The 25,013-nt window shown below is 36.2% G+C and overlaps 1 long non-coding RNA gene across 1 annotated transcript; it reads left to right on the top strand.

The window, feature by feature from the left end:
- Positions 1-11,771: 11,771 nt before the first annotated feature.
- LOC123619777 (uncharacterized) lies at positions 11,772-24,425 on the top strand. The gene is made up of 3 exons (XR_006728446.2): positions 11,772-12,063; positions 16,953-17,608; positions 18,910-24,425. It is a non-coding gene; the product is annotated as an uncharacterized LOC123619777 (long non-coding RNA).
- The last annotated feature ends 588 nt before the right edge of the window (positions 24,426-25,013 follow it).

Genomic DNA, 25,013 nt, shown 5'->3' with positions numbered 1-25,013 from the left:
AAGTCAAAGCTAAGTAAGTCATGTTCTATATGTGTCATGGTACTGGACGTAATGGTACTGAGGCTGGAAAATGGATCATACAATTTCCAAAATTAACAGAAGGTGATTTCAAGTTTCACTTCTAAAAAGATCACTTCAATAAGTGGGAGCTGGAAAAACTGGTGCTTAATGGTGGTCTTTCTAGAAGTAGAACTTGAAGTCACCTTTTGTTAATTTTGGGAAAAGTGTTAAAATGTTTCTTTAGTTGAACAAATTAAAAGCAAATACCCACCAATATTCTTGGAGAAAACTGAAATGATCTGAGCAAAAGTGAGCTGTTCATAAATTTTTATGTATGGCTGGAATCAGAGCTGTGACTCTGCAGACTTTTTCTTCATTTATTTGTTTTAGTGGGGGACTGTTTTTTGACCCTGTGATCTCATTTTATTTTCTCACTTTGGTGGGGACCCTGTTTAACCCATTCCAAAAAGCAAGCAATTTCAGAAACACTTCCCTACAATGGCTATGAAGAAGAAGGCTCTGTGTATGTGCAGAGTTGTAACAACATCACAGAGGAGAATGGAGCATGTGTGCCTCCCTCGGCCTTGCTGTCAGGGGGAGAAGCTGAGTGTTAGCTTTTTGGACATAACGGGGTGTGGAGACTCTTCCAAATTTGAACTAAAAAGCTGGACTGCAACCTATTGGAACCAAACAGAACCCTGCAGCCCCCTCCCCACACCAACCCTCTGCCAAGTACAAAACGGAATAGTTGGTGATTAGGACAATAGAGTCACAGACTCAGTGTCTAATGCACATTTCTTATTTCTTTTATAGATACTGTATCTGCCACCAGAGGAAAAAAGCTAAGTGTATGATGACCAGACTGTAGACGTGGCATCAGCTGCTCCATCTTGAGCAGTACTAAATCTAGGACTAGCACAATCCCAAGAACTGACCTCAAGAGAACGGGATTAACATTATTACTCATAATAATCTCTATCTTTGTGGACATCAAAATAACTGTAGTGTTCTCTGCCTGTAAATGCAGGCAGGCAACTAAAATTGTCAGCAGAGAGATGCTACAGACCCATATCGACAGCTTCTACTCTGAGAATTCGGCACCTTATGTCAGCATGAAGAAGTTGTAGAAGATGGAGTTTCGCCCCAACCCCATTGAAATGGAATGACGTTTAACAGTGGGGAAGTGAAAATAGCTCCTTTGTCCTTTTCTGTTTACCCATTTCTGTCCCCCTCTAACCTTAAAAGACCTAATCATAGGAATGAGATCACTAAGCAATTCAAACTAACTCCTGACTTATGTTCTCCTGAATGCATACCATGCCTTGCCTAACCTACTGAGTCTTTTCCTAGATAAAAAGAAGTAAGAATGAAGAATGAAGTAATTAAAGAATTATTAGCTTTCTACCTTTAACAGCCCCCTTAGCAATCCTGCAGGCAGATCTTGTGGGCAAGATAACATCTGAAAAGAGAGTCAGACAGTCTGCACACAACGGAAAATGATGCCTCCTGCCTTGATGATTCACTGAGATTCTTACCACCCACCCCCCAAACCTACCATTTTTCCCTTTAAAAACTGTCATGGCTGAGCAGAATCCTCAGAGATGGTCTCTGGATCAGAGTCCACCATTTCCCCAGATTGCTGATTTTTCTGATTAAAGTAACTTTCCTATTTACTGACACTTGCCCCTCAAACGTATTGGCTTTTGAGTAGTGGGCAGCTGAACCTGAGTTTGGTAACATCATGAGCTCAGTGAAGGTGACCTACATTTCTAGTACGACAGGGGCAAAAGACGACTGAAACCCTCAAGGGATCTCTGATCATTTATTAGCTGAGACACTGCATTTATTGGCTGAGACACTGAGTGAGTCATTTACACTCTCTGAATCTCAGTTTACATATATGCAGAAAGATTTTTTGGCAAACAAGCTAAAAAAAAAAAAGGAAATGCTAGAGGACGTGAGTGCGTGCTAAATACAACCCACCTCATGTCCTGCACATGTGTATGAAGCTGGCCATTTCCTTTCCTCCTCCTCTCTTTCTGTCTCTCTTCCTTCTCTCCCTCCTCTGTCCTCCCTCCCTCCTCTTACTTCTTTCTTTTTCCTTTCTTTTCTCTCTTTCTTCCTTCCTCTCATCAATTTATTGATTGAATTATTTCTCTCTCACAAATAGAACTTTAGGACCACTCTTTCAGCTTTACCTCATCTTAAGTAACTTCCCAGCCACTGACAGGACACTTGATCACAATTTCCCTTCCCAATGGGGTTGGAAGGAGTGGATCCTGCTCTTGTGACAGACACCAGTGGTGACTATCAGGAGAGCCAAACACAAGGGCTGGTGGCACAGACCAGGTATTTGGATAACTGACTCTTTTCACACTTTACTTTTGGCCCTTGGACACAGTTGTCAACAGGCACTTCCTCTGAGATCTGACAGACACTTAACATCTGACATTTGATTGTCCTGGCCATGTGGATCGTGTTCATTCTTTACCGCAGAACAAGAAGATAAAATTTTTACCTCCCCTTTCCCAATTTTGAAATTGTTGGTCAGCATTGCTTTCTTTATACACAGAGAAAGAAAAGACTTCTGTAGACTCTACTGAAGAACAGAAGTTCCCTCCTGTTTTTGGCCAAATACTCTAAAAAAAAAAAACTAACCCTTTCCAACAGTAGCTGACATTTATAAAATGTTTACCATGTACCAGTTCTAGAACTAGTTAGTTCACATGTACTTATTTAATATACACTGTAAGTCTATGAACTAGATACTAGCATTTTTCCTTCATTTTAGAGCTAGAAAATTTTTGTACAGGGGTTAAGTTCACCTACACATTTTATAGCTGATGTTATTTTATTTTATTTGCTTTTTGGTAGTATACGGTAATAATTTTCCATTATTAAATTTTTTCAAAAATATAAGTTGAACAGGCCCCAGCTCTGTAATATTCTGTTACTTGTGTCATAATTTAGTCAACAATTCCTCTGTGGTTGGGTATATTACCTATTGAAAGTTTTTAATATAATTAAGGCTGGCATAAATGTTTTATAAAATATGAACTTCGTCCATATCTATACTGATAGCAAAATTTCTTAAAGTAGAATTATCATTCAAAATGTGTGAACACTTTTGAGACTCTTGATTGTCTTCCAAGAAGTGTGTCACAAGCCACAGTCCCTCCAAGAGGGTTGGACATTGTCTTATCACACTATAGTGAATATGAGTATTTATTTAATCATAAAAAAGAACAAGAAAAATAGAAACAATTGATATGTACAGCATCTTTATAAATTTTAAAATCACAGTTATGTGATTTTTAAAAAATTTTTTGTATCTTTCCTTTTAAAAAAATATATATATCTCCTTTGCCTCTTTTTCTAGTAATGTTTTAAATTAATCCTATCTATACAACATGAATAAGATATTTATATAGTAGTCAGTTTTCTGTCATGTATGTGACATTATCCAAATTTTATTTGCTTTTTAACTTTGTTGTAAATGTTCATAGTCATAATTTATTTAAGAAATTAAAACATCAATTAAATGATTACATATTATGTACTTCCTCATGCAAACATGGTTGTAATTTTCACAATCCCTCCTGGGTTCACATTCTTTAGAATGTATATTTAGTAATCTCAAATTCAATAATACTCATATAAGCCTTTAATATTTTTATATTTAAAATATGATGTCTTTGGAGAAATTAATTCATACACAAACACACACAGAGATGCATGCACACAATGAGTGTAAATGTCTAAGCTTCCAAACTTTTCTACTTAAAGTTTTTTTTTTCTACATGAGCTTAAAAACTTATAAAAGTTATTTATGAGAATTCAATTGTGACAAATTATTTAACTTCTGTATAGCCTCTTTCATTTTAAGCCAATATTGTATATTGGTTATACTGTGCTTATTACTTTGCATTAAAAGGAGTTAAATGATACAGTGATATCTATCTATATGTACTGACATACATATTCCAATGGCATAGTTGGAAAACTTTGGAAAGAAAAGGTCTTCCATTCTGAGGGCTGTATGTAGCTAACATTTCGTGAAGAAGACTTGATTTTATACTGTGAGATTATCACTTACAGCATGTAGTCAATTGTTATTTGCTTTTAAAGAAAACTATGGGTACACGATGATGAAAAACATTTGTCATTAATTCAGACAAGAGCAACAGACTTAAAGCGAGCAACTGCCTGAGACTCCATGTCAGTGAAGGAAGGAAAGAAGGAAATCATGTTTCGATGAAACTATCAGAGTTTAAATATATGTTCTAGGATTCCGTATCTGTTTTAGTTTAAAGAAAGACTTTTTAGCTGGACAACTCTGACAAGAGTTGAGGAGAAAAACCAAAAACTATCTGGATCTTGTCTCCTTTTTATAAAGTGTGGTTTTGTCATGTGAGTCAGGAATGTTTTATTCCAACTTAATGCAGAACAGAAAACTGATTAATGCTGACACTGCATTCCTATGTCTCTGTACTGTATTTACCTGAAATACAAACCACAATTTCAATACATACATTTGTCAGATAAGAACAAAAACATTAAATCTGTCTGCATACTGAATAAGATATTGGTAGTCTGGTTGTTCTCCTTTCTTACAGGAAAAAAAATGGATATAAGAGGATATCATATTTAAAAAAATAATTAAGAAGAAATGACCAATAGCTTAAAAAATAAAGAGCAAAATTAGACAGTCTCTAAAGTGAAAAAAAAATATTTTCTCCTAATACTTAACTGCACCTAATGTTTAACTTAGAGAACTTTTTCCTTCTTTCCACAGGTAGCTTTTATTTAATTTTTTCCCCAATTCAAAAGTATTGGGTATTTAGAGTAGACGCAATTCTATGACCCTTCCCACCGACTTCTTCTACTCTTCTGCTAAAGGCTGTGATCCAAACTGTCTTCTTGTCTCCAAACTGTGTTCTGGTGAAGCCATTTATATCCATGTTGTTAACTCTCACCCTGAACTTTGTATTTGCTACTTGCAATACTTTCCTTGGAGCCCATGTTCTAGATAAGACTTTTTTATAACAAGGTTGTATTGGAATTAAAACCTTCTTGAATATGTTCTGGGACACTGTACACTTTTTCTTTTTGCCACTAAAGTTAATTCAAAGTTTCAGTGAAAACTCTATGGTTTCTTATGCGCTAAAGCCAAAAAGATATACTTATGCTTTGAGTTTCAAATCAAAGAAGATGATCTTAATGGAATTCCTGTGACAGATATTTACTTAAAATCATTTCCAAGAGTGATCAGAAATGCAGTAGGACAACTGTATAAACGTGAAGAATCAAAATGTGCATACTAAACACCAACTGTGTTGAATTTTCTGTGAAAAAAAGTTGGCTTTGTCAGTAATCCTCTAAATTGTTTTCTCTGTATGGTGATGGATTCAGACCATGGGTGATGATGGTTGGGAGGCCATATTTACAGCCTGAATTTACCCCAGAGAGACAAAGCTTTTGATTTTTGTAATTTTTACCATAAAGAAGTACAAATTTAATTTTTAGTAAGCTTTTTCACTGATGTGCACATCTCTGAATTAATTAAATTGTTCTGAGGGAAAAAATATGTGTGTATATTCACGCTGAAGCCAATAGCTTCTGACAACCTGAGTCTTATTTTTAAACCCTTTTATGAGTCAGTAATGAGACGAGTTGTGATTTTATTGGTTCTTTGCAATTAGATAGATAATGCTATGAGATGTTGTTGTTCTGGCTGACAGTTGGTAACAAACACATGCTCCGTGATTATATTTGAAAAAAAAAAATGACATCTTACAAGTTTCTCTGAATGATAGTAAAGCCAAGACTGTAACTTATCAACAGTGTTATTCACCCAGAAAATTTCAATTACTGTCTTCTGTATTTCCTTCTTTATTCTCTGTGTCAGTCTCTGTCTCTCTGTGTCTTTATCTCTGTTTCACTCTCTGATGCCTCTCAAGCAAACTGCCCTCCCTTTCCTTCCTATTTTACTTAGCAAATTGATTTAGCCTTTTTACTATGTTTCCATTATGAACCAGGCACTGAACCTTATGCTGGGTATAGAGGGAAGCTTGAAATAGTCTTCATTTTAAAGGAACTGTCAGTAGTTAAGAGGTACAGATAATCACCACATGTTCTCGGTGGGGGCTGAGTGAGAGGGAAAATGATTTTGAGTTCTCCCATCCAAACCACAGTTTTTTGGGAAAAAAATCAGGAAGATGTCATGCTTGATATGAATCTTGAAAGACAAACAGGAGTTAATATATTGGCCAGAAATTATTCAGAACAGGGATTTCAAAAATGTAGGCACTGTGTTACATGTTAAAAAAAATGCAGAGGGCTGAAAGAACAAAGCACATGCAGGGAACTCTGTAAATCATCATATTGGGAAAAGGAGGATGAAGTTTAAATGGAGGCGAGAGGCAGACCATGGAAGGACCTTGTGTATCATGGAGTTTATCCTGAAGGAGAGCCTCTGAACAATTGAAAGTAGAAAAGTATTATGTCAGATTGCATTTTAGGAATATCACTCTGAAAAGAATATGGAGACTGAACTGGGTGGAAGTAGATATATAGTTTGGAGAGTGGGGTAGCCAAGCCTGATGTAGAGAGGCCATCCCAAGGATATTGCCATAATCCTGCAAAGAAATCACTGATGTCTAATATTAGACAAAGGCAACGAGGAGTGAGCTGAAGGGGCAGGAGTGAGAGTCTGAGGAAGTAGAATTCATACAAATGTAGGTGGAGAAGATGGAAGAGAAATCTCAGACAATGTTTAGATTTTTAAAATTTCCATGACAGAAGTAGAAAGGCAAGAAGGTTTGCTGATAAAGCAAGGGACATGTTAATTTGGAAATTCCCACTATATAAAGGCCAACAGTAGGTGTGGAATTCTACGGCAAGACTGGTGCTGAATTAGACATTTGGTAGTCAATGGTGCATAACCTAGGTGTGGATGAGCTTTCTTAAGGGTGGTATTTGGAGAATAAAACAAAGATGGCAAAGGATGAAATCCAAGGGAACTTTTAAGAGTTAGGCCCCCCAAAAAGAGAAGCCGTTAAGATGTGAACACAGTATGCATCAACAGGCCTCCTTCATGAAATTAAGTAGGCTTTTATTTATGAAGTTTTGTTAGTTTTCCTTCCTTTTTTCTATCAGAGCTATTTAAATTTAAATGAAAAAGTATTCCATCAAGTGACTGAGGATGCTATCTTCTATCTTCATAGATGGGATTTTGCATATTTCTCCAAGTAACTTCAACGTGGGCCTCTATTTCGGCTCATGGTGCAAAGCCTAATATTGCTAGATCATAATCCAATCCCTTTTATTAAGAATCCAAACGAAATTAATTTGTTCTCCTTCTCTCTCTTCATTTTCTTGCCTTCTCCCTGGAACTATGTGTAATATGGAGGAAGGGGAGTCACATAATACATCTTTCTAATATCAGAGGAGGGTTGTCTGCACTAAGCGTCATCTTGCATTTTCACCAGCTTCTGCAGAGTTACCTCCTATCTTGCCTTGCATCGGCCTCTGTTCTCACCAGCCCAACCTTAGCCTCTAGTGGACAAGTTCATACCTGCTATGAGAGCCTTGCCCTGGCTCTCAGCCCCTGCAGATCTGTCAGCCCACTCAATACTTTGGAGAACACTTTGGAACTCCCAGGTGCTTTACCAACCCCAAGTCTGGATGAACGTATCTAAGCACCCACATCAGCTGTAGTTCTTCCACAGTTTCAGTCTCTTGGTTCACAAGGGGCTTCTCTGTGGCTTAAAGTTCCTGGGGAATGTGGGTGTCTACTTCTCTGAGACCTAACCAACATCTCATCACAACCCCTCCATCCTCCTCCTTCCTTTAGCGATTATGCTTTTTCTCCCTTTAGGCAAGCAAACCACTGCATATTAATACGCGTTTTTCACTCGTCTGTGATACACTGTATGTAGTCTACATCCTGAACCTCACAACTTTGCTCTTGACAAAGACCAGTTTTTATTTTTTCTAATTTCAAGAGAAAAGTTTCTTTCTCCATAAAGCCTGTGCTTTCCACATAAAAAACACGTTAGCTTTCAAACTGATGTCCCTGTATATTAAGAGTTACAAAATCTACTTAGCGGCTCAAAACACAGCTGTTTGCTCAAGGCCAGCACGCACAGAAAGTGCAAGATGCTACCTGAATTATTAGGGAAAGGAAGGAGTACGTAAATAGCTGGAAAACAGCAAGTTCTGAATGTATCACAATATTATCCTAGGATTATTTGATAACAATTTCTGCATTAACTAAAATAGATCATCAGCTGGAACAAAAACTCCCTCAAAATCTAATGCAATAATTTGTTTCCTGCTCACTCCCCAGGCCAATGCAAGAAAGTGGGAGAAGGGGGAGTGGATAGTGTTGCTGTTCATACCGGGACTTAACGCCCCTTCCATCTGGTGGCCCCTCCATCTTTCAAGTCCTGAGTCCTCAACTGGATCTCTGCACTGGGCAGTGGACGGGAAAGAGAAAGTGAGCAGAAGCTCTCCCGGGATATTCTGAGGGTTAGCCAGAGTGGCAGATAGGATTCTAAGATGGTCTTGAGGATTCCCTGCCCCCTAGTGTCCACATCCTGTGAATATGAAGGATTTCACTCCTATGATTAGGTTATCCTATACAGCACAATTGAGGAAAATGACCTGAATGGGATGGATCTAATTACATGAAACCTGGGTCTAGAGATCAGGAACACTGGTAACCAGAGACTCAAAATGAGAGGGATTTGATACGTAACAAATTTTCCACTATGGGCTTTCAAGATGGAGGGGGCCAATTACAAGGATCTGAGAGCTGTCCCCAGTGGGCAGACAATTCGTAGGAAAATGGGGTATTCGTCCTACAGCTGCAAGGAAATGAAGTCTGCCAACAACCAATGAACTTGGAAGGGCTCCTCCAGCCCGAGATGAGAACTGCTCCCACCCCAAAAACCTGATCAGGTAATGAGCAGAGAATACAGTCAGGCCATGCATCAACAGAAACTGTAAAATCATGTGCTTCTATTCCTTAAAGCTGCTGAGTTTGCGGCAATTCCTCACGCAGCAACAGTAAGCTAACACTGGTCACAGTGCCTGGCATCGCTTTCATCAACACCGCATCAGCCAAGGTTCAAGCACAGAGCTCGTCTCACCGAAGAAGCCAGGAAATGTAGACCAGCTTGTTTTTAGGGGGAAAAGGGAATGAGCTGGTGAGCACGTAGCAGTGTCTTTGCCACTGTTACCTATTTCAGCCAAAGGTAACCAAGCCACATTCCCAAGGGCTTTTAGACATCCTGATATTCACTTAGCATTTGTTCTGATTTACTCATTTCATTTTCTCACACGAACGATAAATGGAATAACTCTAATATGGGATCACTGAGAACAATGTCAATCACATTCTGCTTCTAGGCCTGGCTTTCATCTGAATATATTAGCTGAGCTTCAACAAGTTATTTCACTGTTCTGCTTCATTTCTGTTGCCACGAACTAAGGACAAAAACAGCAGATGGATAATCCAAATCATACATACAAGGACAAAACTGAGTCCTTCGCTGAACACCTGGGAGGGAGAGCGTGGGTACAGCTTTAACAGGGGTGGAAATTAAAACTCCTCCCTCCTGTGCTGATTCAGTGATGCTATCAATGCCCTCTGATAGCCTCAACGGGAAAATTAATCTGACTCACACTTGGGTTCACTATTTTCTCTGCCTTTCCCTCAAGAAATCTTGTAAAAATAAATTTAGTATGTAAGAGTATAATTTGATAGTGCTCTTTTGCTAATTATATCGCGAACATGCTCCCTGAGATTTTAGCCACATCATTTTTTAAAAAATTCTAACATCTATGTTCTCTCTCCAGCCAAGGTTTGTCTTGAGTTCCAGGCACATATGTTCAGCTATCTAAGCAACATTTTAACCTAGTTCTATCCAAGTGTTTAAAACCCAACAACATGTCAAAATTGTACTCACCACATTTCAACTCAAACCCACAATACTTTACTACCAAACTCTGTATTCACTGTCTTACAGTACCATATCCATTCTGCTCCCCAAAACAGAAACTTGGGTCACACAGTTTATCACCAAGTCCTGTCTTCTGTTTCAAATCTATCTTCTGCTCCACATTCCAGCTGGACTTCACTGGCCCAGGCTGCTTTATTTCTTACCTAGGAAATTAGAATGGCTTTTTAGTTGAGTTCTCTGATTCCATTCTATCAGATTATCCACCACACAATGTCAGAGTGATCTTTACAATAAATAAACCTTATTAGCTTCTGCTTAAAATCATTCAGTGGCTCCGTTTTGCATTCAGGTGAAAGTCCGAACTTTTTAGAATGTTTATAATGACCCTTATGATCTGTCCCCTTTATTCACTTCTATTTTAACCTCTTGCTAAACTTCAAGGGATAATTCTTAACCAGCTTTACAGGAATTCTCGCAGTTTCCTGAGTGAGGTATGCTCCTGTGTACCTGTGAGTGATTTCTGATAGTGTTTCCTTTACCTGAAACAGCTTTACTTACCTGGTTAACCTTCTTAAATAATACTTGTCATTAAAGAGTCAGTTCAAATATTACTTTTTCTTCCAAGACTTCTCTAACTTTCTTGGATGAAGCCAGGTAACTTCAGAAATTTCGTGACTGTGAGCCTCTACCTTGGACACTTTCTCGATTATGTTGTTATTGCCAGTTCTTAAATGTCTCCTACAGCTGCTGGAAGTTATTTGTTTGAATTTCTGTACCCCTAGAGGATAGTCTAGTACTTGAAACACAGGGGACACTGAAAAAAAGTATTCTATGAATGACTAAATGCAAGAAATGTAAGGAGGAAGTTAATTTGAGAGGAAATTATAGGGCAGAATTCAAAAGTCATAGTGGATGTTTGAGAAAAAGAATTGTGGGGGTTTATTCTACTTTATAGTAAATAAATGTTTCCTTCTTCATAGATTCCCCAGCGAAATTATGTAATTCTGTATTGAGTAATGATCAAAATGTAAAATTATTATATTGCTTTAAAAACACAGAAATTGTAACTTATAAAAGTCATAGGCTAAGAGGTGAATGAATCTTTTGAAATTTCATGTAATTTCTATTTGAACTAATTCATAAGGTGGGAAGTAAGAAACAGGTAATTTCTTATCATTTAATAGAACAAAATATTTTGAGCACATATTTTAGGATAAATTATCAGCATCTTTCTTCTAAAATTCCTTTAAAAAGTGAAATAAGTAATCTAATTCTTCAAGAGGGACCTTTTTCTCTCTTGTACATTTAATTATATGCAAGAAGATACGGTAAATTATTGTCAGTTCCAGTTAAATTTTTAAATAGCCTTTTGTGGGAAGACAGAGTAAGCTTGTATTTCAATTCTGAAAATTGATACACTGAAGGCAGGTTATAATAGTAAAGCTTTGTCTGAAGTTCATATTTCTGTCAAATTACCCTCTATAACCTAGTCCCCAAAACAAACCATAGAGAAAAACAAAATAGGTGTCCCAAGGTTGAGGCAATAATGCTTTGCACTTGAATCCATTTGCCTGAAAGTTACAGTTCAGATAGTCCTAGGATTCATCATACAGCTAATTAGAGAGACTGTGTGTGTACTTGTATATATGTGTTTGTGCATAAATGCCTTATTTTTGCATATGAATAATCCATAAAGTTACACTTATCATTTCAGTGAGTTCTTTAAATGTGCATCCTGTCTGCCGAATTAAATTTAGCTCTTTCCTTTTTCCCATCTATATTTAGAATTTGAGCTGCAGAGAAGTGAAATCTGACTCAAGGATTAACCAATTAAATATTCATATTCTCAATCTGAACTCCATTTGAATCAGTTCAATATATCAGAATTGGGAGAAGCTTGAGAAACCCTCGGTGGCTTTTATTATTGTTTTAGGCCTTTAACTTTACATAAGCTCTGGATTTTCATCTTCAGTTTGAATACAACGGGCAGTTTAGCCCCATGACGTGCCATGTGAAACGCCATGTGTGTTTTCCTTCCCTGCGCTTCATTTTCCTGCATTCCTAGTATATGATGAATCCTGTTCTCTGTTTACAGGTATGTGGACTATTTCGGGTCAAGTCCAAGCATTTAACATTCTAGAAAAGGCAGCTGTGTCTTAAAGGGCCTCTTGGTCATCAAAAATCTCTGCGAGTTCAGAGCCATGCAAAAATGAAAGTTACTCTCACTCAGAGTAAACTGCTTCATATTGTACTTGTTATTTATTCAAAGTTGACATTCATCTCTAATAACATTGTTAACTTTGTACTTTGCTTAAAATGAGAAAAATATGCTTTATGATTTTCCCAAACAAAAGAATGTTTAAATAATATCTATATTTTATATACGAGCATGTATGAACGAGGGTTTAATATTCATTAAAAGTATTATTTCTGTGTAGGCTAACCCAACATTATAGGGCTTTTAAAAATTATAAGTGATAAATTACTCTTCAATATGTATTGAGTTTTTCCAACTGTAAAGTGGTAGTTTTTGTTCTTTTTAATGATGCTAAGAAGTACAATATTTTGGTACATATTTTATGTTTCTTTATTTGTGTATTGTATGTCTGTAAATTGGCACTTGGAAGAAAAAATATATCTAGATCAATAATTCTGTGATCCTCATGAAGTCTGTCTGGTAAGCTAATGAATATTAAAAATATTACCATTAGTCTTGCATAACCTCCAAGCAGAAAAAGGACCTAACCACTGAAAGGCAGAGATATTTACTTTAATAAAGTAAATGTACTTCAAAGTTACTAAATTTTTCATGTTGAAAGACTGAGCAGTTGCTAACCTAGTACATGTCTCTGGTAACACTCTTAAAAAATATGCTTATTAGGCAATGGGTATTCAATTAATACCTATGTACTCTGCACATAGAGTTCACTACATAGCTAACAGTCTGCCCACAGTGAAAATAAAGTCTATCTGGTGAGGCAAGACACATACACATGGAAATATCATTATATATGGCAGTTTATTTGAACCCAAATGTGAAAGTGTGACACATTTATTTGGCACAGAAAAAGAGAGAATAGAGCTGCATGATAAATGATATGTATAGTGAAATTACAAAGTACAAAGGAAGGTAGAGTAAAAGGATATTTTCATCATTGTCAACAGGAGTAAATTGTTACATTTTGCATCTTCAAATAGCTCTGCTTGAGAAATGCATATCCATTTTGGTGCTAAATCATAGGGTATTTTAACACTAAGGTGAGAAGCATTTTACCTTCGTTGTGATTCACCAAGCATTGCTATTTCTCATTCCTTTATCTTACCTTTAAAAGGGAGATAATAATACCTACATCACTGAATTGTTTCAGAAATAATGAGGTAATATGTTGAAAATTTCTAGTACAATGCCTGGTAATGGCTATGACTCAATAATGATGACTTTTATTATTATTTTGTGTATAATTTTGAAAACAGAGTAAATCTGAGTGCGATTTCTTAAATTTTTATTAGCATTTCAAGCTAAAACACATTACTGTTTGGATGCAAGCATAGATTATTCACATGATTCTGGCATTTAAAATTGTTTTTTCTTTTCTTACTATTTCTTTTATTGAACTAAAGTCAGTTTACAGTGTTGCACCAATTTCTGGTGTGCAGTGTTTCAGTCATCCATATACATACATATTATCCTTTTCACATTATTTTTCACTATAGGTTGCTATAAGATACTGAATGTAGTTCCCTGAGCTATACAGTATAAACTTGTTGTTTATCTATTTTACATATAATAGTATCTGCAAATCTTGAACTCTCAATTTATCCCTTCCCACCCTCTTTGCCCCTGTTAACCATAAGTTTGTTCTATGTCTGTGAGTTTGTTTCTGTTTTTCAGTGAGTTCATTTGTGTCTTTTTTTTTTTTTTAAAGATTCCACATATAAGTGATATCACGTGGTATTTTTCTTTCCCTTTCTGGCTTACTTCACTTAGTATAATGATCTCCAGGTCTATCCATATTGCTGCAAATGGCATTATTTTGTTCTTTTTTATGGTTAAGTAGTATTCCAATGTATAAATGTATCACAACTTCTTTATCCACTCATCTGTCATTGGACATTTAGGTTGTTTCCATGTCTTGGCTGTTGTAGTATTGCTATGAACACTGGGGTTCATGTGTCTTTTCAAATTAGAGTTCCCTCTGAATATATGACCAGGAGTGGGATCGCTGGATCATATGGAAGTCTATTTTTAATTTTTTAAGGAATCTCCATACTGTTTTCCATAATGGCTGTACCAAACTACATTCCCACCAATAGTGTAGGAGGGTTCCCTTTTCTCCACACCCTTTCCAGCATTTATTGTTTGTGTTCTACTATAGAGCTCCAGCAATAAAAACAGTGTGGTACTGGCACAAAAACAGGCATATGGATCAATGGGAACAGAATAGAGAGCCCAGAAATAAACCTACACACTTACAATCAATTAATCGTCAGCAAAGAAGGCAAGAAGACAATAATGAAGAAAAGACAGACTCTAGCATATTTTTATTTCATCTAAGACTTTGCTTGTATATATTTATATGTGTTCAAACTAATACGAAATTATGAGTGACCAATATAAATTCATATACATATGTATACATGCACATATGTGTATATAAAAGATGTATATGTACTTATACATACAGATATACTTAATCAATTATTCCTTTCCTTCAATAGTGAAGCAGTAAGGCTGTTTTAAAATCAGTTACCTGTATTCAAGCTTATTTACAAAAATTCATTTTCAATGAGCAAGTTCTCTACCTTAATTTTAGCATAATTTCTTATCTCATGATGTTAATAAAAACAAGGGAAACACTTTTATTTGTATTCATAATAATTTAGAGAAATAAAGGTGGATAACATGTATCATTTAAAATGTGCTAAACATTCTTATTTTATATATATAATGATTCTGTAACTCAAAATATTTTACATAGTTAAACACTCTAGGCACTAAGGGCCACTGCAGGCCTGTAGTCTATTCCTGGGATGAGAATCTTAAGGAGCAGTTATCAGCGTACTGAATGAGTAGCAGAAACAATGCTGCCTATAGTTATAACAGGTGCTGGCTTATCCTCTAAGTATGAAGAATCAGCGCTAACATATGATTTTTACTTATTTATTTATTTTTACTGCATAAATCTTCTTGTGCAGATTTCACTCCTTAAAAATAGTATGCATTGTAAATAGTGCTGCTATGAACACTGAGGTGCATGTATCTTTTCAAATTAGAGTTTCTGTCTTTTCTGGATATATGCCCAGAAGTTGGATTGCTGGATCATGTGGTAACTCTGTTTTTAGTTTTTTAAGAGACAATTTATAATAGCCAAAACATGGAAGCAATTTAATGTCCACTGACAGATGAATGGATACAGAAGATGTGGTATATGTATACACATACAATGGAATGTTACTCAGCCATAAAAAAGAATGAAATAAAGCCATTTGCAGCAACATAGATGGACCTAGAAATCTTCGTACTAAGTAAAGTCAGACAGAGAAAGACAGATATATTATCACTTATATGTAGAATCTGAAAAAAGTGATATGAATGAACTTATTAACAAAACAGAAATAGACCACATGCAGACATAGAAAACAAACTTAATGATTACCAAAGGCGAAAGGGGAGAGGGATAAATTAGGAATTTGGGATTAACAGATACACACTACTATATATAAAATAGATAAACAACAAGGACCTCCTGTATAGCACAGGGAACTGTATTCAGTATCTTGTAATAACCTATAAGGGAAAAGTATCTGAAATATGTATATAAATATATATATATATAACTGAATCACTTTGCTTTTCACCTGAAACGTTATGTATCAACTATACTGCGACAAAAAGTAGTATGCATTACTTTTGTCATAAAAATTGTAGCTAATGGCTCTAAATATTACATATTTAAAAACTCATTTAAGTAATATTTTATAACTGTGTTAAATGTTTATGATGAAACATAAAATTAAAAATTGGATCTATACTCTAGTTAATGGTATGCAAATTTAAGCAAAGAAAAATCATATACTTTTTGTCTTTTCTTCCCCCCAAAATACCACTAAATTCCTTCCAGTTTTCTCCATAGTCACTGCCATACCTTTTTCCAAGGCTTCCCTGGATAATTGCAATATTCTCTTCACCAGTATGTCTGGTCATTTCTTTTCTCACTTTATTCCCAAATGATCTTTGAAAAATGCATATTATATTACTCTCTTAAATAAATGCCTTTAATAGTTTTCCACTGCCCCTAAATTATGTTCAAGTTTTCAGCAGAGCCTACAAAATCTTCCATCGTCCAAGTCCCACCTACCTCTCTAAAAATCCATCAACTAGCCTTCCCTTTACTCTTTATGCAACAATGATATTGGACTTTGTTCTGTTTTTCTAGCCAGAGAGTCAATATAGAATAATACTGTCTTTCTCAAATATTCTTGATCCGAAAAAGTAAAATTAGATTTTACATTACAACCAATTCACACTTACACACATATTTTACTGAAACAAAAAGTTTGCCAAACATCCGTCTTTCCTAGCTATGATATACTCTAATATGTTTTATCATTTTCCCTATTGTATTAACCAAAACAAATATTCTGGGCAGTAGATTCATTAAATTGATTTCATGACCGTATAAATGGATCAGGGCCAACAATTTGGAAAATGTTGATTTAGTAGTTAAAAGTTCATTCTCTACAGCATGAAGGGGCCCAGTAGGCAGTTTAAGTAAGTGGAGGAAGTCATTCCATATGACACAATGGAGTAGGCACACCAGGAGCAAAACAGAGACGTAAGCCAACACACACACACACACGGCTGTGCTGATTTGCAGTCCTTGCCTAACATTAGATTCCCATTCTATAGACTCACATAGTTGCCTATATTTGCTTTTTATGCCACTGTAGCTGTAACTGATTTATTTTCTTTGGTATCCTTAGTTCTAAGCACAATGCAGATGGTACTCCTGAATGAAATACAACAGAATGGAGGGAAACATACCCATAGTAGTGTCATAGCATGAGCCTATGTTGTGCCTACCAGAGAGGTCCAATAGAGCTCATCTCTTTTGAAAGACTGCCTGGCAACAAACAACGTAAACTGGCAAAGAAGAGACTTAAGAACACTGGGTCAAGCTGGGAGTGAGGGGGATACTTCAGAGTACAATGCACATGAGGATGACTACCACGGCTACCAGTATCATCACCAGAACTCTTACCCTCTGGCCCTGTCTTTGGGGATTTATACTTCATCTTAAAAGAAGAATCTAGAATCCCAGCCATCTTACCAAAATCTCTGGGAGACTGAAAATGCAAGTCAGCATGAGTGGATTCAGCAAAGTTGGTGCCAGGAACTTTGGCAGCAATGGGAGGCAAAGCTGTCCGCTGTATAGTGATGCTGTATCACCATCAGCAATTGACAGCCCCAGAGCAGGCTCAATGGCAATAATGAAAAGGTGGGGAGGAATGGAGTGTCTCTAAAGCAGCTGTTGCAGCGAGATCAGAGCAGGAACCATTGATCCCCTTAGGGGCTCCCTCCTGGTGACCCAAGTCCTGAACTTGGAAATATTTGTGAGACCTCCTGAATAGTCTCAAAGGTAAGCTGGAGAGGCTTTGGGAATTGAAATTGGTCTAAAATTCTAGGAGATGCGTGTGAGAGAAGAGCAGAATAAATTCAGTTTAGAGGCAGATTGAGATCTGAGTTTTATATTGTAAACATGCTAATAGCAGTTAGCCAGTTAAAATTATGGGTAATTCTTTGTTATTTTTTCTGAAAATTTTGTAAATATTTCCAAAGTGAAAAAGTATTTTAAAAAGGATGGTAGTAACAACATTAGTCAAAGTTGTTTGAGTAACTCATGTATGTTAACAAATTTGATGGTATATGTGGAACTATATATATATATATATATATATATATATATATATATATATATATATATATATACACACACACATATAATTAGCTACATATTATATATTTCACACATCTGTTAGAGTTCAAGATATGTAACTATATAACTAAGCCTAAAGAGTGGCTCCAATCACTTCATAAAAGAGATGCTTGAAACTTGTAATTTCCCCAGATTGTGCCATAAAAGTAGAAATCAGGTGAGGATTAGAATCATCAGCTCCCATATAACTATTACTTAGCTCCCAAGGATCTTTCAAATTAAGTAGAAAAAGAAAATGACATTCTCAACAGGGAGAGGCTAGTATGGTTTTTTTCTGTTATAATGAGAGGCTGAAACTAATTGTTGAGCTGGTTGGGAACAGAAAGTAAATGCTAGAAAAATAGCAGCTAAAATAACAGAGTATATAGTAACCTTTACTTTCCCTCCCCTAAAGAAATTATTCAAGTGTGTTTTATAATTATCTTGATTTTTCACTTTCTCTAAAATTATTACTTAACAATGGGCAAAACCTCCTGGCATCATTTTATGCAGCACTAAATGTTAGAGAAATTTGTCTGTAGGGCGGACGCCTAGGGGAGATGAAGCAGATAATGTCCAGAGAGGTGTCAGACTAGCTTAGCAAATGTTTCCCCAGTTAAAACGGAATTAAAGTGCTTATTTACCTCAGTGAAGTTAAGCCATAAATCTAGTAATAGCAATTTTGTGAATTGTGAAAATGGTGTCCAATTTTGAAAAAGAAAAATAGTGCTTTAACAAATCCTCTTGCCTCCATTCTTACTACAGAAGACGTGGGTATGCTCTCATTTGTGCCAACAGAAAATGTCCATTACAAGAGCAAAAAAATGCCTGGAATGTAAATTCAATATCAAAAGTTTATTCTGATCCTGGGATTTGAATATTAGTGATGGATAATATTGACAAGGGTGGAAATAGAATTTGAAAATGGTCATAATTCTCTTTTCTTTGTGTGTGTGTTTGTGTAGCTACAGTTATCTACAATGGTTATCTATTTCATAAATAGATAAAAAAAACTCTCAGAGGAAATGTGAAACAAATGATACACCAATAAATCTGGCTTCAATAATTTCAGCCTGGAATATGCAGTAATGATCATTTCTGTGGATGGATGTGATACGTTTCCCAACAAATAGCCTCCAAACCTGCGCAGCCAACTATTGGAAAATCACTGTTCTGCTCCAGAAGACATCAGCCATTCGTTCCTGCTTATGGGTCACTGTGCCATTCCTTTGGGGTAGGCAGCTCAGTAATGCTGAATATACTCATCGACTTCAGCTCTTTAAATTCTGTTTGTTGTAAGCTCATCACACTTCCAGCTGACTCTGAAAAATGGCAGCTCTGCTTGGGGTTGGTAGTGGGACGGAAGGGTGCTTAAGCACTTCTAAACTGCAAAGAGTGTTCTACAGCATGCTCCAGTGTGGCACACAATCTGGGTGTAATTGGACTTTTTGGATTGCTTGGCCCAAAATACAACTGAGCGATACACAAGAGAATATATATTTTTAACACTGTAGTGGCTGGCAGCCATTGGAAAATCAAGAATTGCTTTGGCATATTAAAATAATTTTAATAGCATATTAATTATGTTGTCTTCTATATTCAAGTGCATTAGCACTTACACATATATTTCTCATCAACCTTATTTTGTTGGCATTTTTTTGGCATTTTATTATTTTTATTTTGAGATAAGAAAATCAATTAACAGAGAGGCTAAATGATTTGCCCAAGATTGTGCAGCCAGTGAGCAGGAGACAAAGCTTCGGATCAGAGCTTCCCACTCAGGAGCATGACTCTAAGCTTAGTCTCTGGTCTTTGGGACCAAAGGACAGAGGGGCTCAGTTTTAGAACTTTTGGCTGTAAGGATGCTTTGAATCCATTTTATCTCAGGTAGGTTGACTTATCCAATTCCAGTGTTGTCATAGCCGTCTGGCTGTTTGTACATTATGGCAAACATATCAAGCATAGTGGTTGTTGAAGGAATGGCATTTTGGAATAGCAGAATATAGTAAAATATGTGAAAAATTTAAAAAATTTAAAATCATGATTAAAACTGCTCCATTTCATATAATGGCCTCGAGACTTGAGACAAATCTTTTCCTTTTTTTCCTGAGATTCATGGATGGATGGTTGCTCAGTGTTTCAAAGCACACACCTACCAGCATCTCTTTCACAGAGAAACAAGGCATGCCTTTTTTTCTTTAAAAGTGTGGATCTAAGGCCACTTCTGGAACATTTACCCCACCTTCCTAGACAAAGCAGCCTTGCACTATCCAGCTTACCATATTCTCCATTTTTACCACGAGTAAAGAATTACTTCTGGAAGGCAGGTGTGTTTCTTAGGTCTCTGTTGCTTCACTTTCAAGGTATAAAATAGCTGAGGCTATTTTTTGTGCATTCCTGTCTTCCCTAGACATTACGGCTATGCTGAATTACTTCGAAAGTGGTCTTTCATTTCCAAACCCCAAAGAATTTTAACAGCTAACTTTTACTCTCTCTACCTACATATTTATCTAAGTTTTATTCTATTTCCACATATCTGCAGGCTTTTGAGATTCTGGAACTATAATGTCTCTCTCCTTGCTCTTGCTTACTCAGAAATGTGAATCTTTTGAGTTCCAGCTCAAAGGCTCTCTCCCTTCTTGAAGAAATATCTAGTTTGAAGTAAATATCCCCATCTCTCAGGTACCAATAGATCAGAAAAATTAAACAACTCCAGAAACTGGTCACTGAGAAAATAGAGATGGTGGTGCTCCAGCCACCTGTAGAGCTGGAGGTAGGTCCAGCTGACGTCACTGCTCATTCTCAGCCTGGCCTCTCAGCTCCCTGGTCAGAGACTGGGGGCAGAGGAGAACTTCCTTGGCCCAGGCATCTTGGAGTCCTGTCTCATCATCACATCTGCCATCCCTCAGGAAGATGACGCTCAGCCTATCCCTACCCCTACCCACCATAGCCCACTTGGCCCTACTCCCTAAAAGCCACATGACCTCGGAGAAAAAACTCAAAAAATGAAATAAAATAAATGCCTGGGCCTTTCTGCCTCTGGGCTGCTCCCCTACCTGACCACCAGAAAGCCAGAAGCCAGAATATAAAGTCACGAATCTGGACATGCTGGATGAATGAGAAGTTGATGAAAAGAAAGTAGGCGGAAATGCACACTGAAAACAGCATTAAGACGGAAGGAGGTGGTGTAGAATATATTATGTGAGCATTGGAATGTTTACCATAGCACTAGTGGAAAGTACATTTTGGCCTGGTTTACTAAGCTTCAGGGAGGTTCATAATTCAGTCGAAATGTATGGGGGCAGAAGGCAGCCAAGGAGAGTCTAAATGGTAAGAAATGGTCTACAGATTAAAAATTGACTGAATAATTCATACGTTTTAGGATCATCTATGTGATTTACTATGAGATGTTAATGGCGTTAACAATTAACAAAGTAATTTACTGATGTGATGTTCAGACTTATTTTCCATTTCCGTGGATTCCTACTTCAATTATTTTTAGTTAAAGAAGATAAAATACAAACTGCTGTAATTAATATTGGGTATATATTTCCTCTAATACATTTGCATTTTACATCCTCATCTTTATAATAACAGCAATTCAGATTCAATCAACATTTCTGTGTGCACCACTGCATTCAATGCATTTAGTCTTAACCCAAAGTTTAAAAAAATGATATTTTTATAATGAGCTATATAAATGGCTGACTTAGAAAATTTATTCATTTGCAATCAGACTTGTGGATATTAACTGCTGTCTTTATATGTGTACGTATATAAACAAACACAAGAAGAAATGATAGGAGAAATCACTGTCTAAGCAAACTTTATATTTAGATATATTCTAGATCTACTACATTATGCTCTTGCAAAATAGCTAAGACCAACTCCATGGCCCATTATCATCCGACTCCTGCCTCTGGTTTCAACTCCCCTCATAAGCTCTTCCCTTTATTGCCACCTTCAGTACCACAGCTGGCCTGTCCTTTCCAAGAGGACAGCATGCCTGTCCAATACCATGTACTTTCTGTTCTTTTGTCAGGAGAGGTTCCCCTGCTTTTCAGCTGGTTCTTTCCTTGATTATTGTTTCTAAAGCAGGTTCCTCTCGCTGTTCTTTAAACAGCATCCCTTTTATTTCCTTCTTGACACTTACTACAGGTTGTATTGATTTCCATTTCTTGTTCAACTATATATTGTGTTTTCCCAATTAGAATATAAGTTCTTCAAACACAGTCACCAGGTATGTCTTGTTCACTTTGTGTTTAATATAGGCCAAAGTGCTTAGAATTTTTTTTTTAAATTAAGGAATGAAAGGGCACACATTTCACAATTATCATTCTCCTTGTCCTGTATTCTCGGAAACATGACTAGAGATTTCCCAAACACTTCAAGTTCTAGGCATGAATTATACACACATAAAATCATAAGGCTATAAACCAAGCCATCTTAGTTCCTTTTATCTTGGATCCCTGATTTGCATTTAAACTGTATAATATTTTTAGAGTATTTCAGATTTTATAATAAATATCTTAAAACCATCAGAAACATTATTGCTAATATCTATACTTATGATTAATAAGGTTGTGTTGAATTGGCTGCTTTAAAAATTGTGGAAATCTGTAAGATACACCATAAAACTAAAAAGCATACTATAAAAACATTTATGGTATGTGTAATTATACAAAAACACCTACATACAAGCATAGGGAAAGAATTTAGAAGGAAATGCGCAAAATGTTGAAGGTGTTTACCCAGGGGTAATAGGAATAATGGGCAATTTTCATTTTCTTTTTTATATTTTTCAATATTTTCCATCTCCATAAAATATGAATGCATTGTTTTTTATGTGAGAAAACAAATATCCAGAAAACCACTGAACAGTTGGGAAAATAAATTGCCTTTAAGCACAAGACAAAACTGCAGAGAGTGGACTGACTAATTTCTTTCATAACTATTTATTTAGAGTTTTATATCTTCCTGGGACTGCTGCAGAATGTGTCAGGTTTTCAGAAAGAAATGAATCTAGTTTCTATCCTTAACGATGCAAGTCATTGTTTACAATTAACTGTAATTTAAGATGGAATGTTGTAAATTATCACGAAGAATATGAGATACAGAGGTGGGAAAGTCCTTTCCTGGGATGTGATTAGAGTTTTCATGGGAATGGCCACCAAGACAAGCAAGAATCTTGACTATGAGAGGAAGACTGTTCAGATCAAGGGACTAACATGCACAAAGGTGGCCAGGCAGGAAGAGACAGAGTATTTCAGTAAGGGGAACGAGGGAAACAGGACATACTGGAAAAAAAAAAGAGAGAGAGAGAGAGAGAGTTCAACTAATGAAAAACACAGAAAGATTCATGGGCCCAACTTATGGAGTCAACAGAAGAGTGGTCAGGAGAGTGAAACGGGGGCCACTCTGAATTTTGATTTGGCAGAGGAGGACCAGCTGGGCAGGGCATTAGATGAGTTGGGAAGATAATGTATGTAGTTTTAAACAAGCTGGGATTGAAATCACTGGAGTGGCTGACATCTTCTATAGTGTCAATTTAGAGTAAGGACTGAGGCTTTACATAAATAACCTGGGTATTTTAATAGCCAAATAGAATGGGGAAAAGGAAACCAAGTAGGATGCTCCTATGAAAGTTCATGCTACTGAGGGTCAGATGTGGCTTCATGGCAGTTGAATTGAAAGGGAACAGAAAGGTGTCAGGGACATTTGGATTGCTGTTTTGTCTTTCTGTTTTGAAACCAAATTAAGATTAGCTAGTGTAAGTAGTGTTATTTTATTCAGGCCAGAGATTTCCAAACCTGGGTCTATGTCACAATCACTTATATATCTGTCTAATAATTTAATATACACAATATACATTAATTGAGTGAATGAATAAATTAATGCTTAATGTATGCCTTGAATCATTATGACCAACTGCCTTTTCATTTATATTAACTTGTGATATTAGAGGATAAAAAATTACATTAGGCCGTATAATGTATAATTAATACATTTTTGTGTGTGATTTTAACATTCGTAAGGAAAGAATGCCTTTTAATTCATCAGTAGCTGGAAATATTGAAAATGTACTGAATTTATACAATTCTAGTTCTTAATGGCACTGATCTGGTAACTGGCCCTTTCCATTCCTTATGCTGGCAAAGTGACTTTTTACTAGCAATTATGGAAAGAGGCATTATATATCCATAATGTCATTGTCAATACAATTCATTGTTGAATCAAATTTACCTCTCTTCATATTTTCCCAATTTTCACTTGGCCTTAGGTATTTTCATTGTATAAGATGCAAAAACATAATGACTCTTTGTCTTTCTAAATAAAGATACTAACCACAAAATGAGCTTTTTTTTTTTTCCAGTTCTTTTCACCACTGTAAGTCACTGAATCCCCTTTTCATGCCTTCCTGCTGAATTTTTAAATCAATGTTTACTTAAAGGAGAACAAAAGCAATGACCTCCCCAAAAGATGTTCCCACAACCCAACTGTTAATTACTTTTTTCAGAATGAATCAGGAAAAATATTTCTTTGAAATTAATTAGAAAGACTGTGCCAATGGTTAATAAAGATTCATCAAGTTCAACATTTGTACATGTTTCCATAAGCATAATCATTCCTAAAACACATCAGTGTAGAGAAACTGTCAGATGGCTGATTCTAAAATCAGAAATATTAAATTTGCATGTGTTTATTTTTCACTACAACATAAACACACTTTGATATGTAATTAGTACTGGCTAGAATCAGATTTCTCCACATTTGCTACCCCAGTATCTGATTTCAATTTTTTTCCTTTCATACTCATTAATATACTAGTATGCTTTAAGGACATGCTTACTATTACTGTTTTATTCTGCTCCCAAAGTTATATATCATATGTTTTAATATCACAGAATTGCTATTGAATTCTTAGGAGAAGAGCTTTGAAATTGGCAAAGAGAGCCTTAAAAACACCAACTTCAAATTCGAGCTACCTGGAATTACCACTGGGAAATACATGTAGGGGACAAGGTTTCAGTGTCCCGAACTCCTTGCCTTTTTCCCTTCACTCTGCTAC

This window comes from Camelus bactrianus, chromosome 8 (genome assembly GCF_048773025.1).
Source record: "Camelus bactrianus isolate YW-2024 breed Bactrian camel chromosome 8, ASM4877302v1, whole genome shotgun sequence".
Taxonomy (NCBI): Eukaryota; Metazoa; Chordata; class Mammalia; order Artiodactyla; family Camelidae; genus Camelus; species Camelus bactrianus.
The sequence above is the reverse complement of the archived record's forward strand: the minus strand, read 5'-3'. Positions and strand labels throughout refer to the sequence as shown.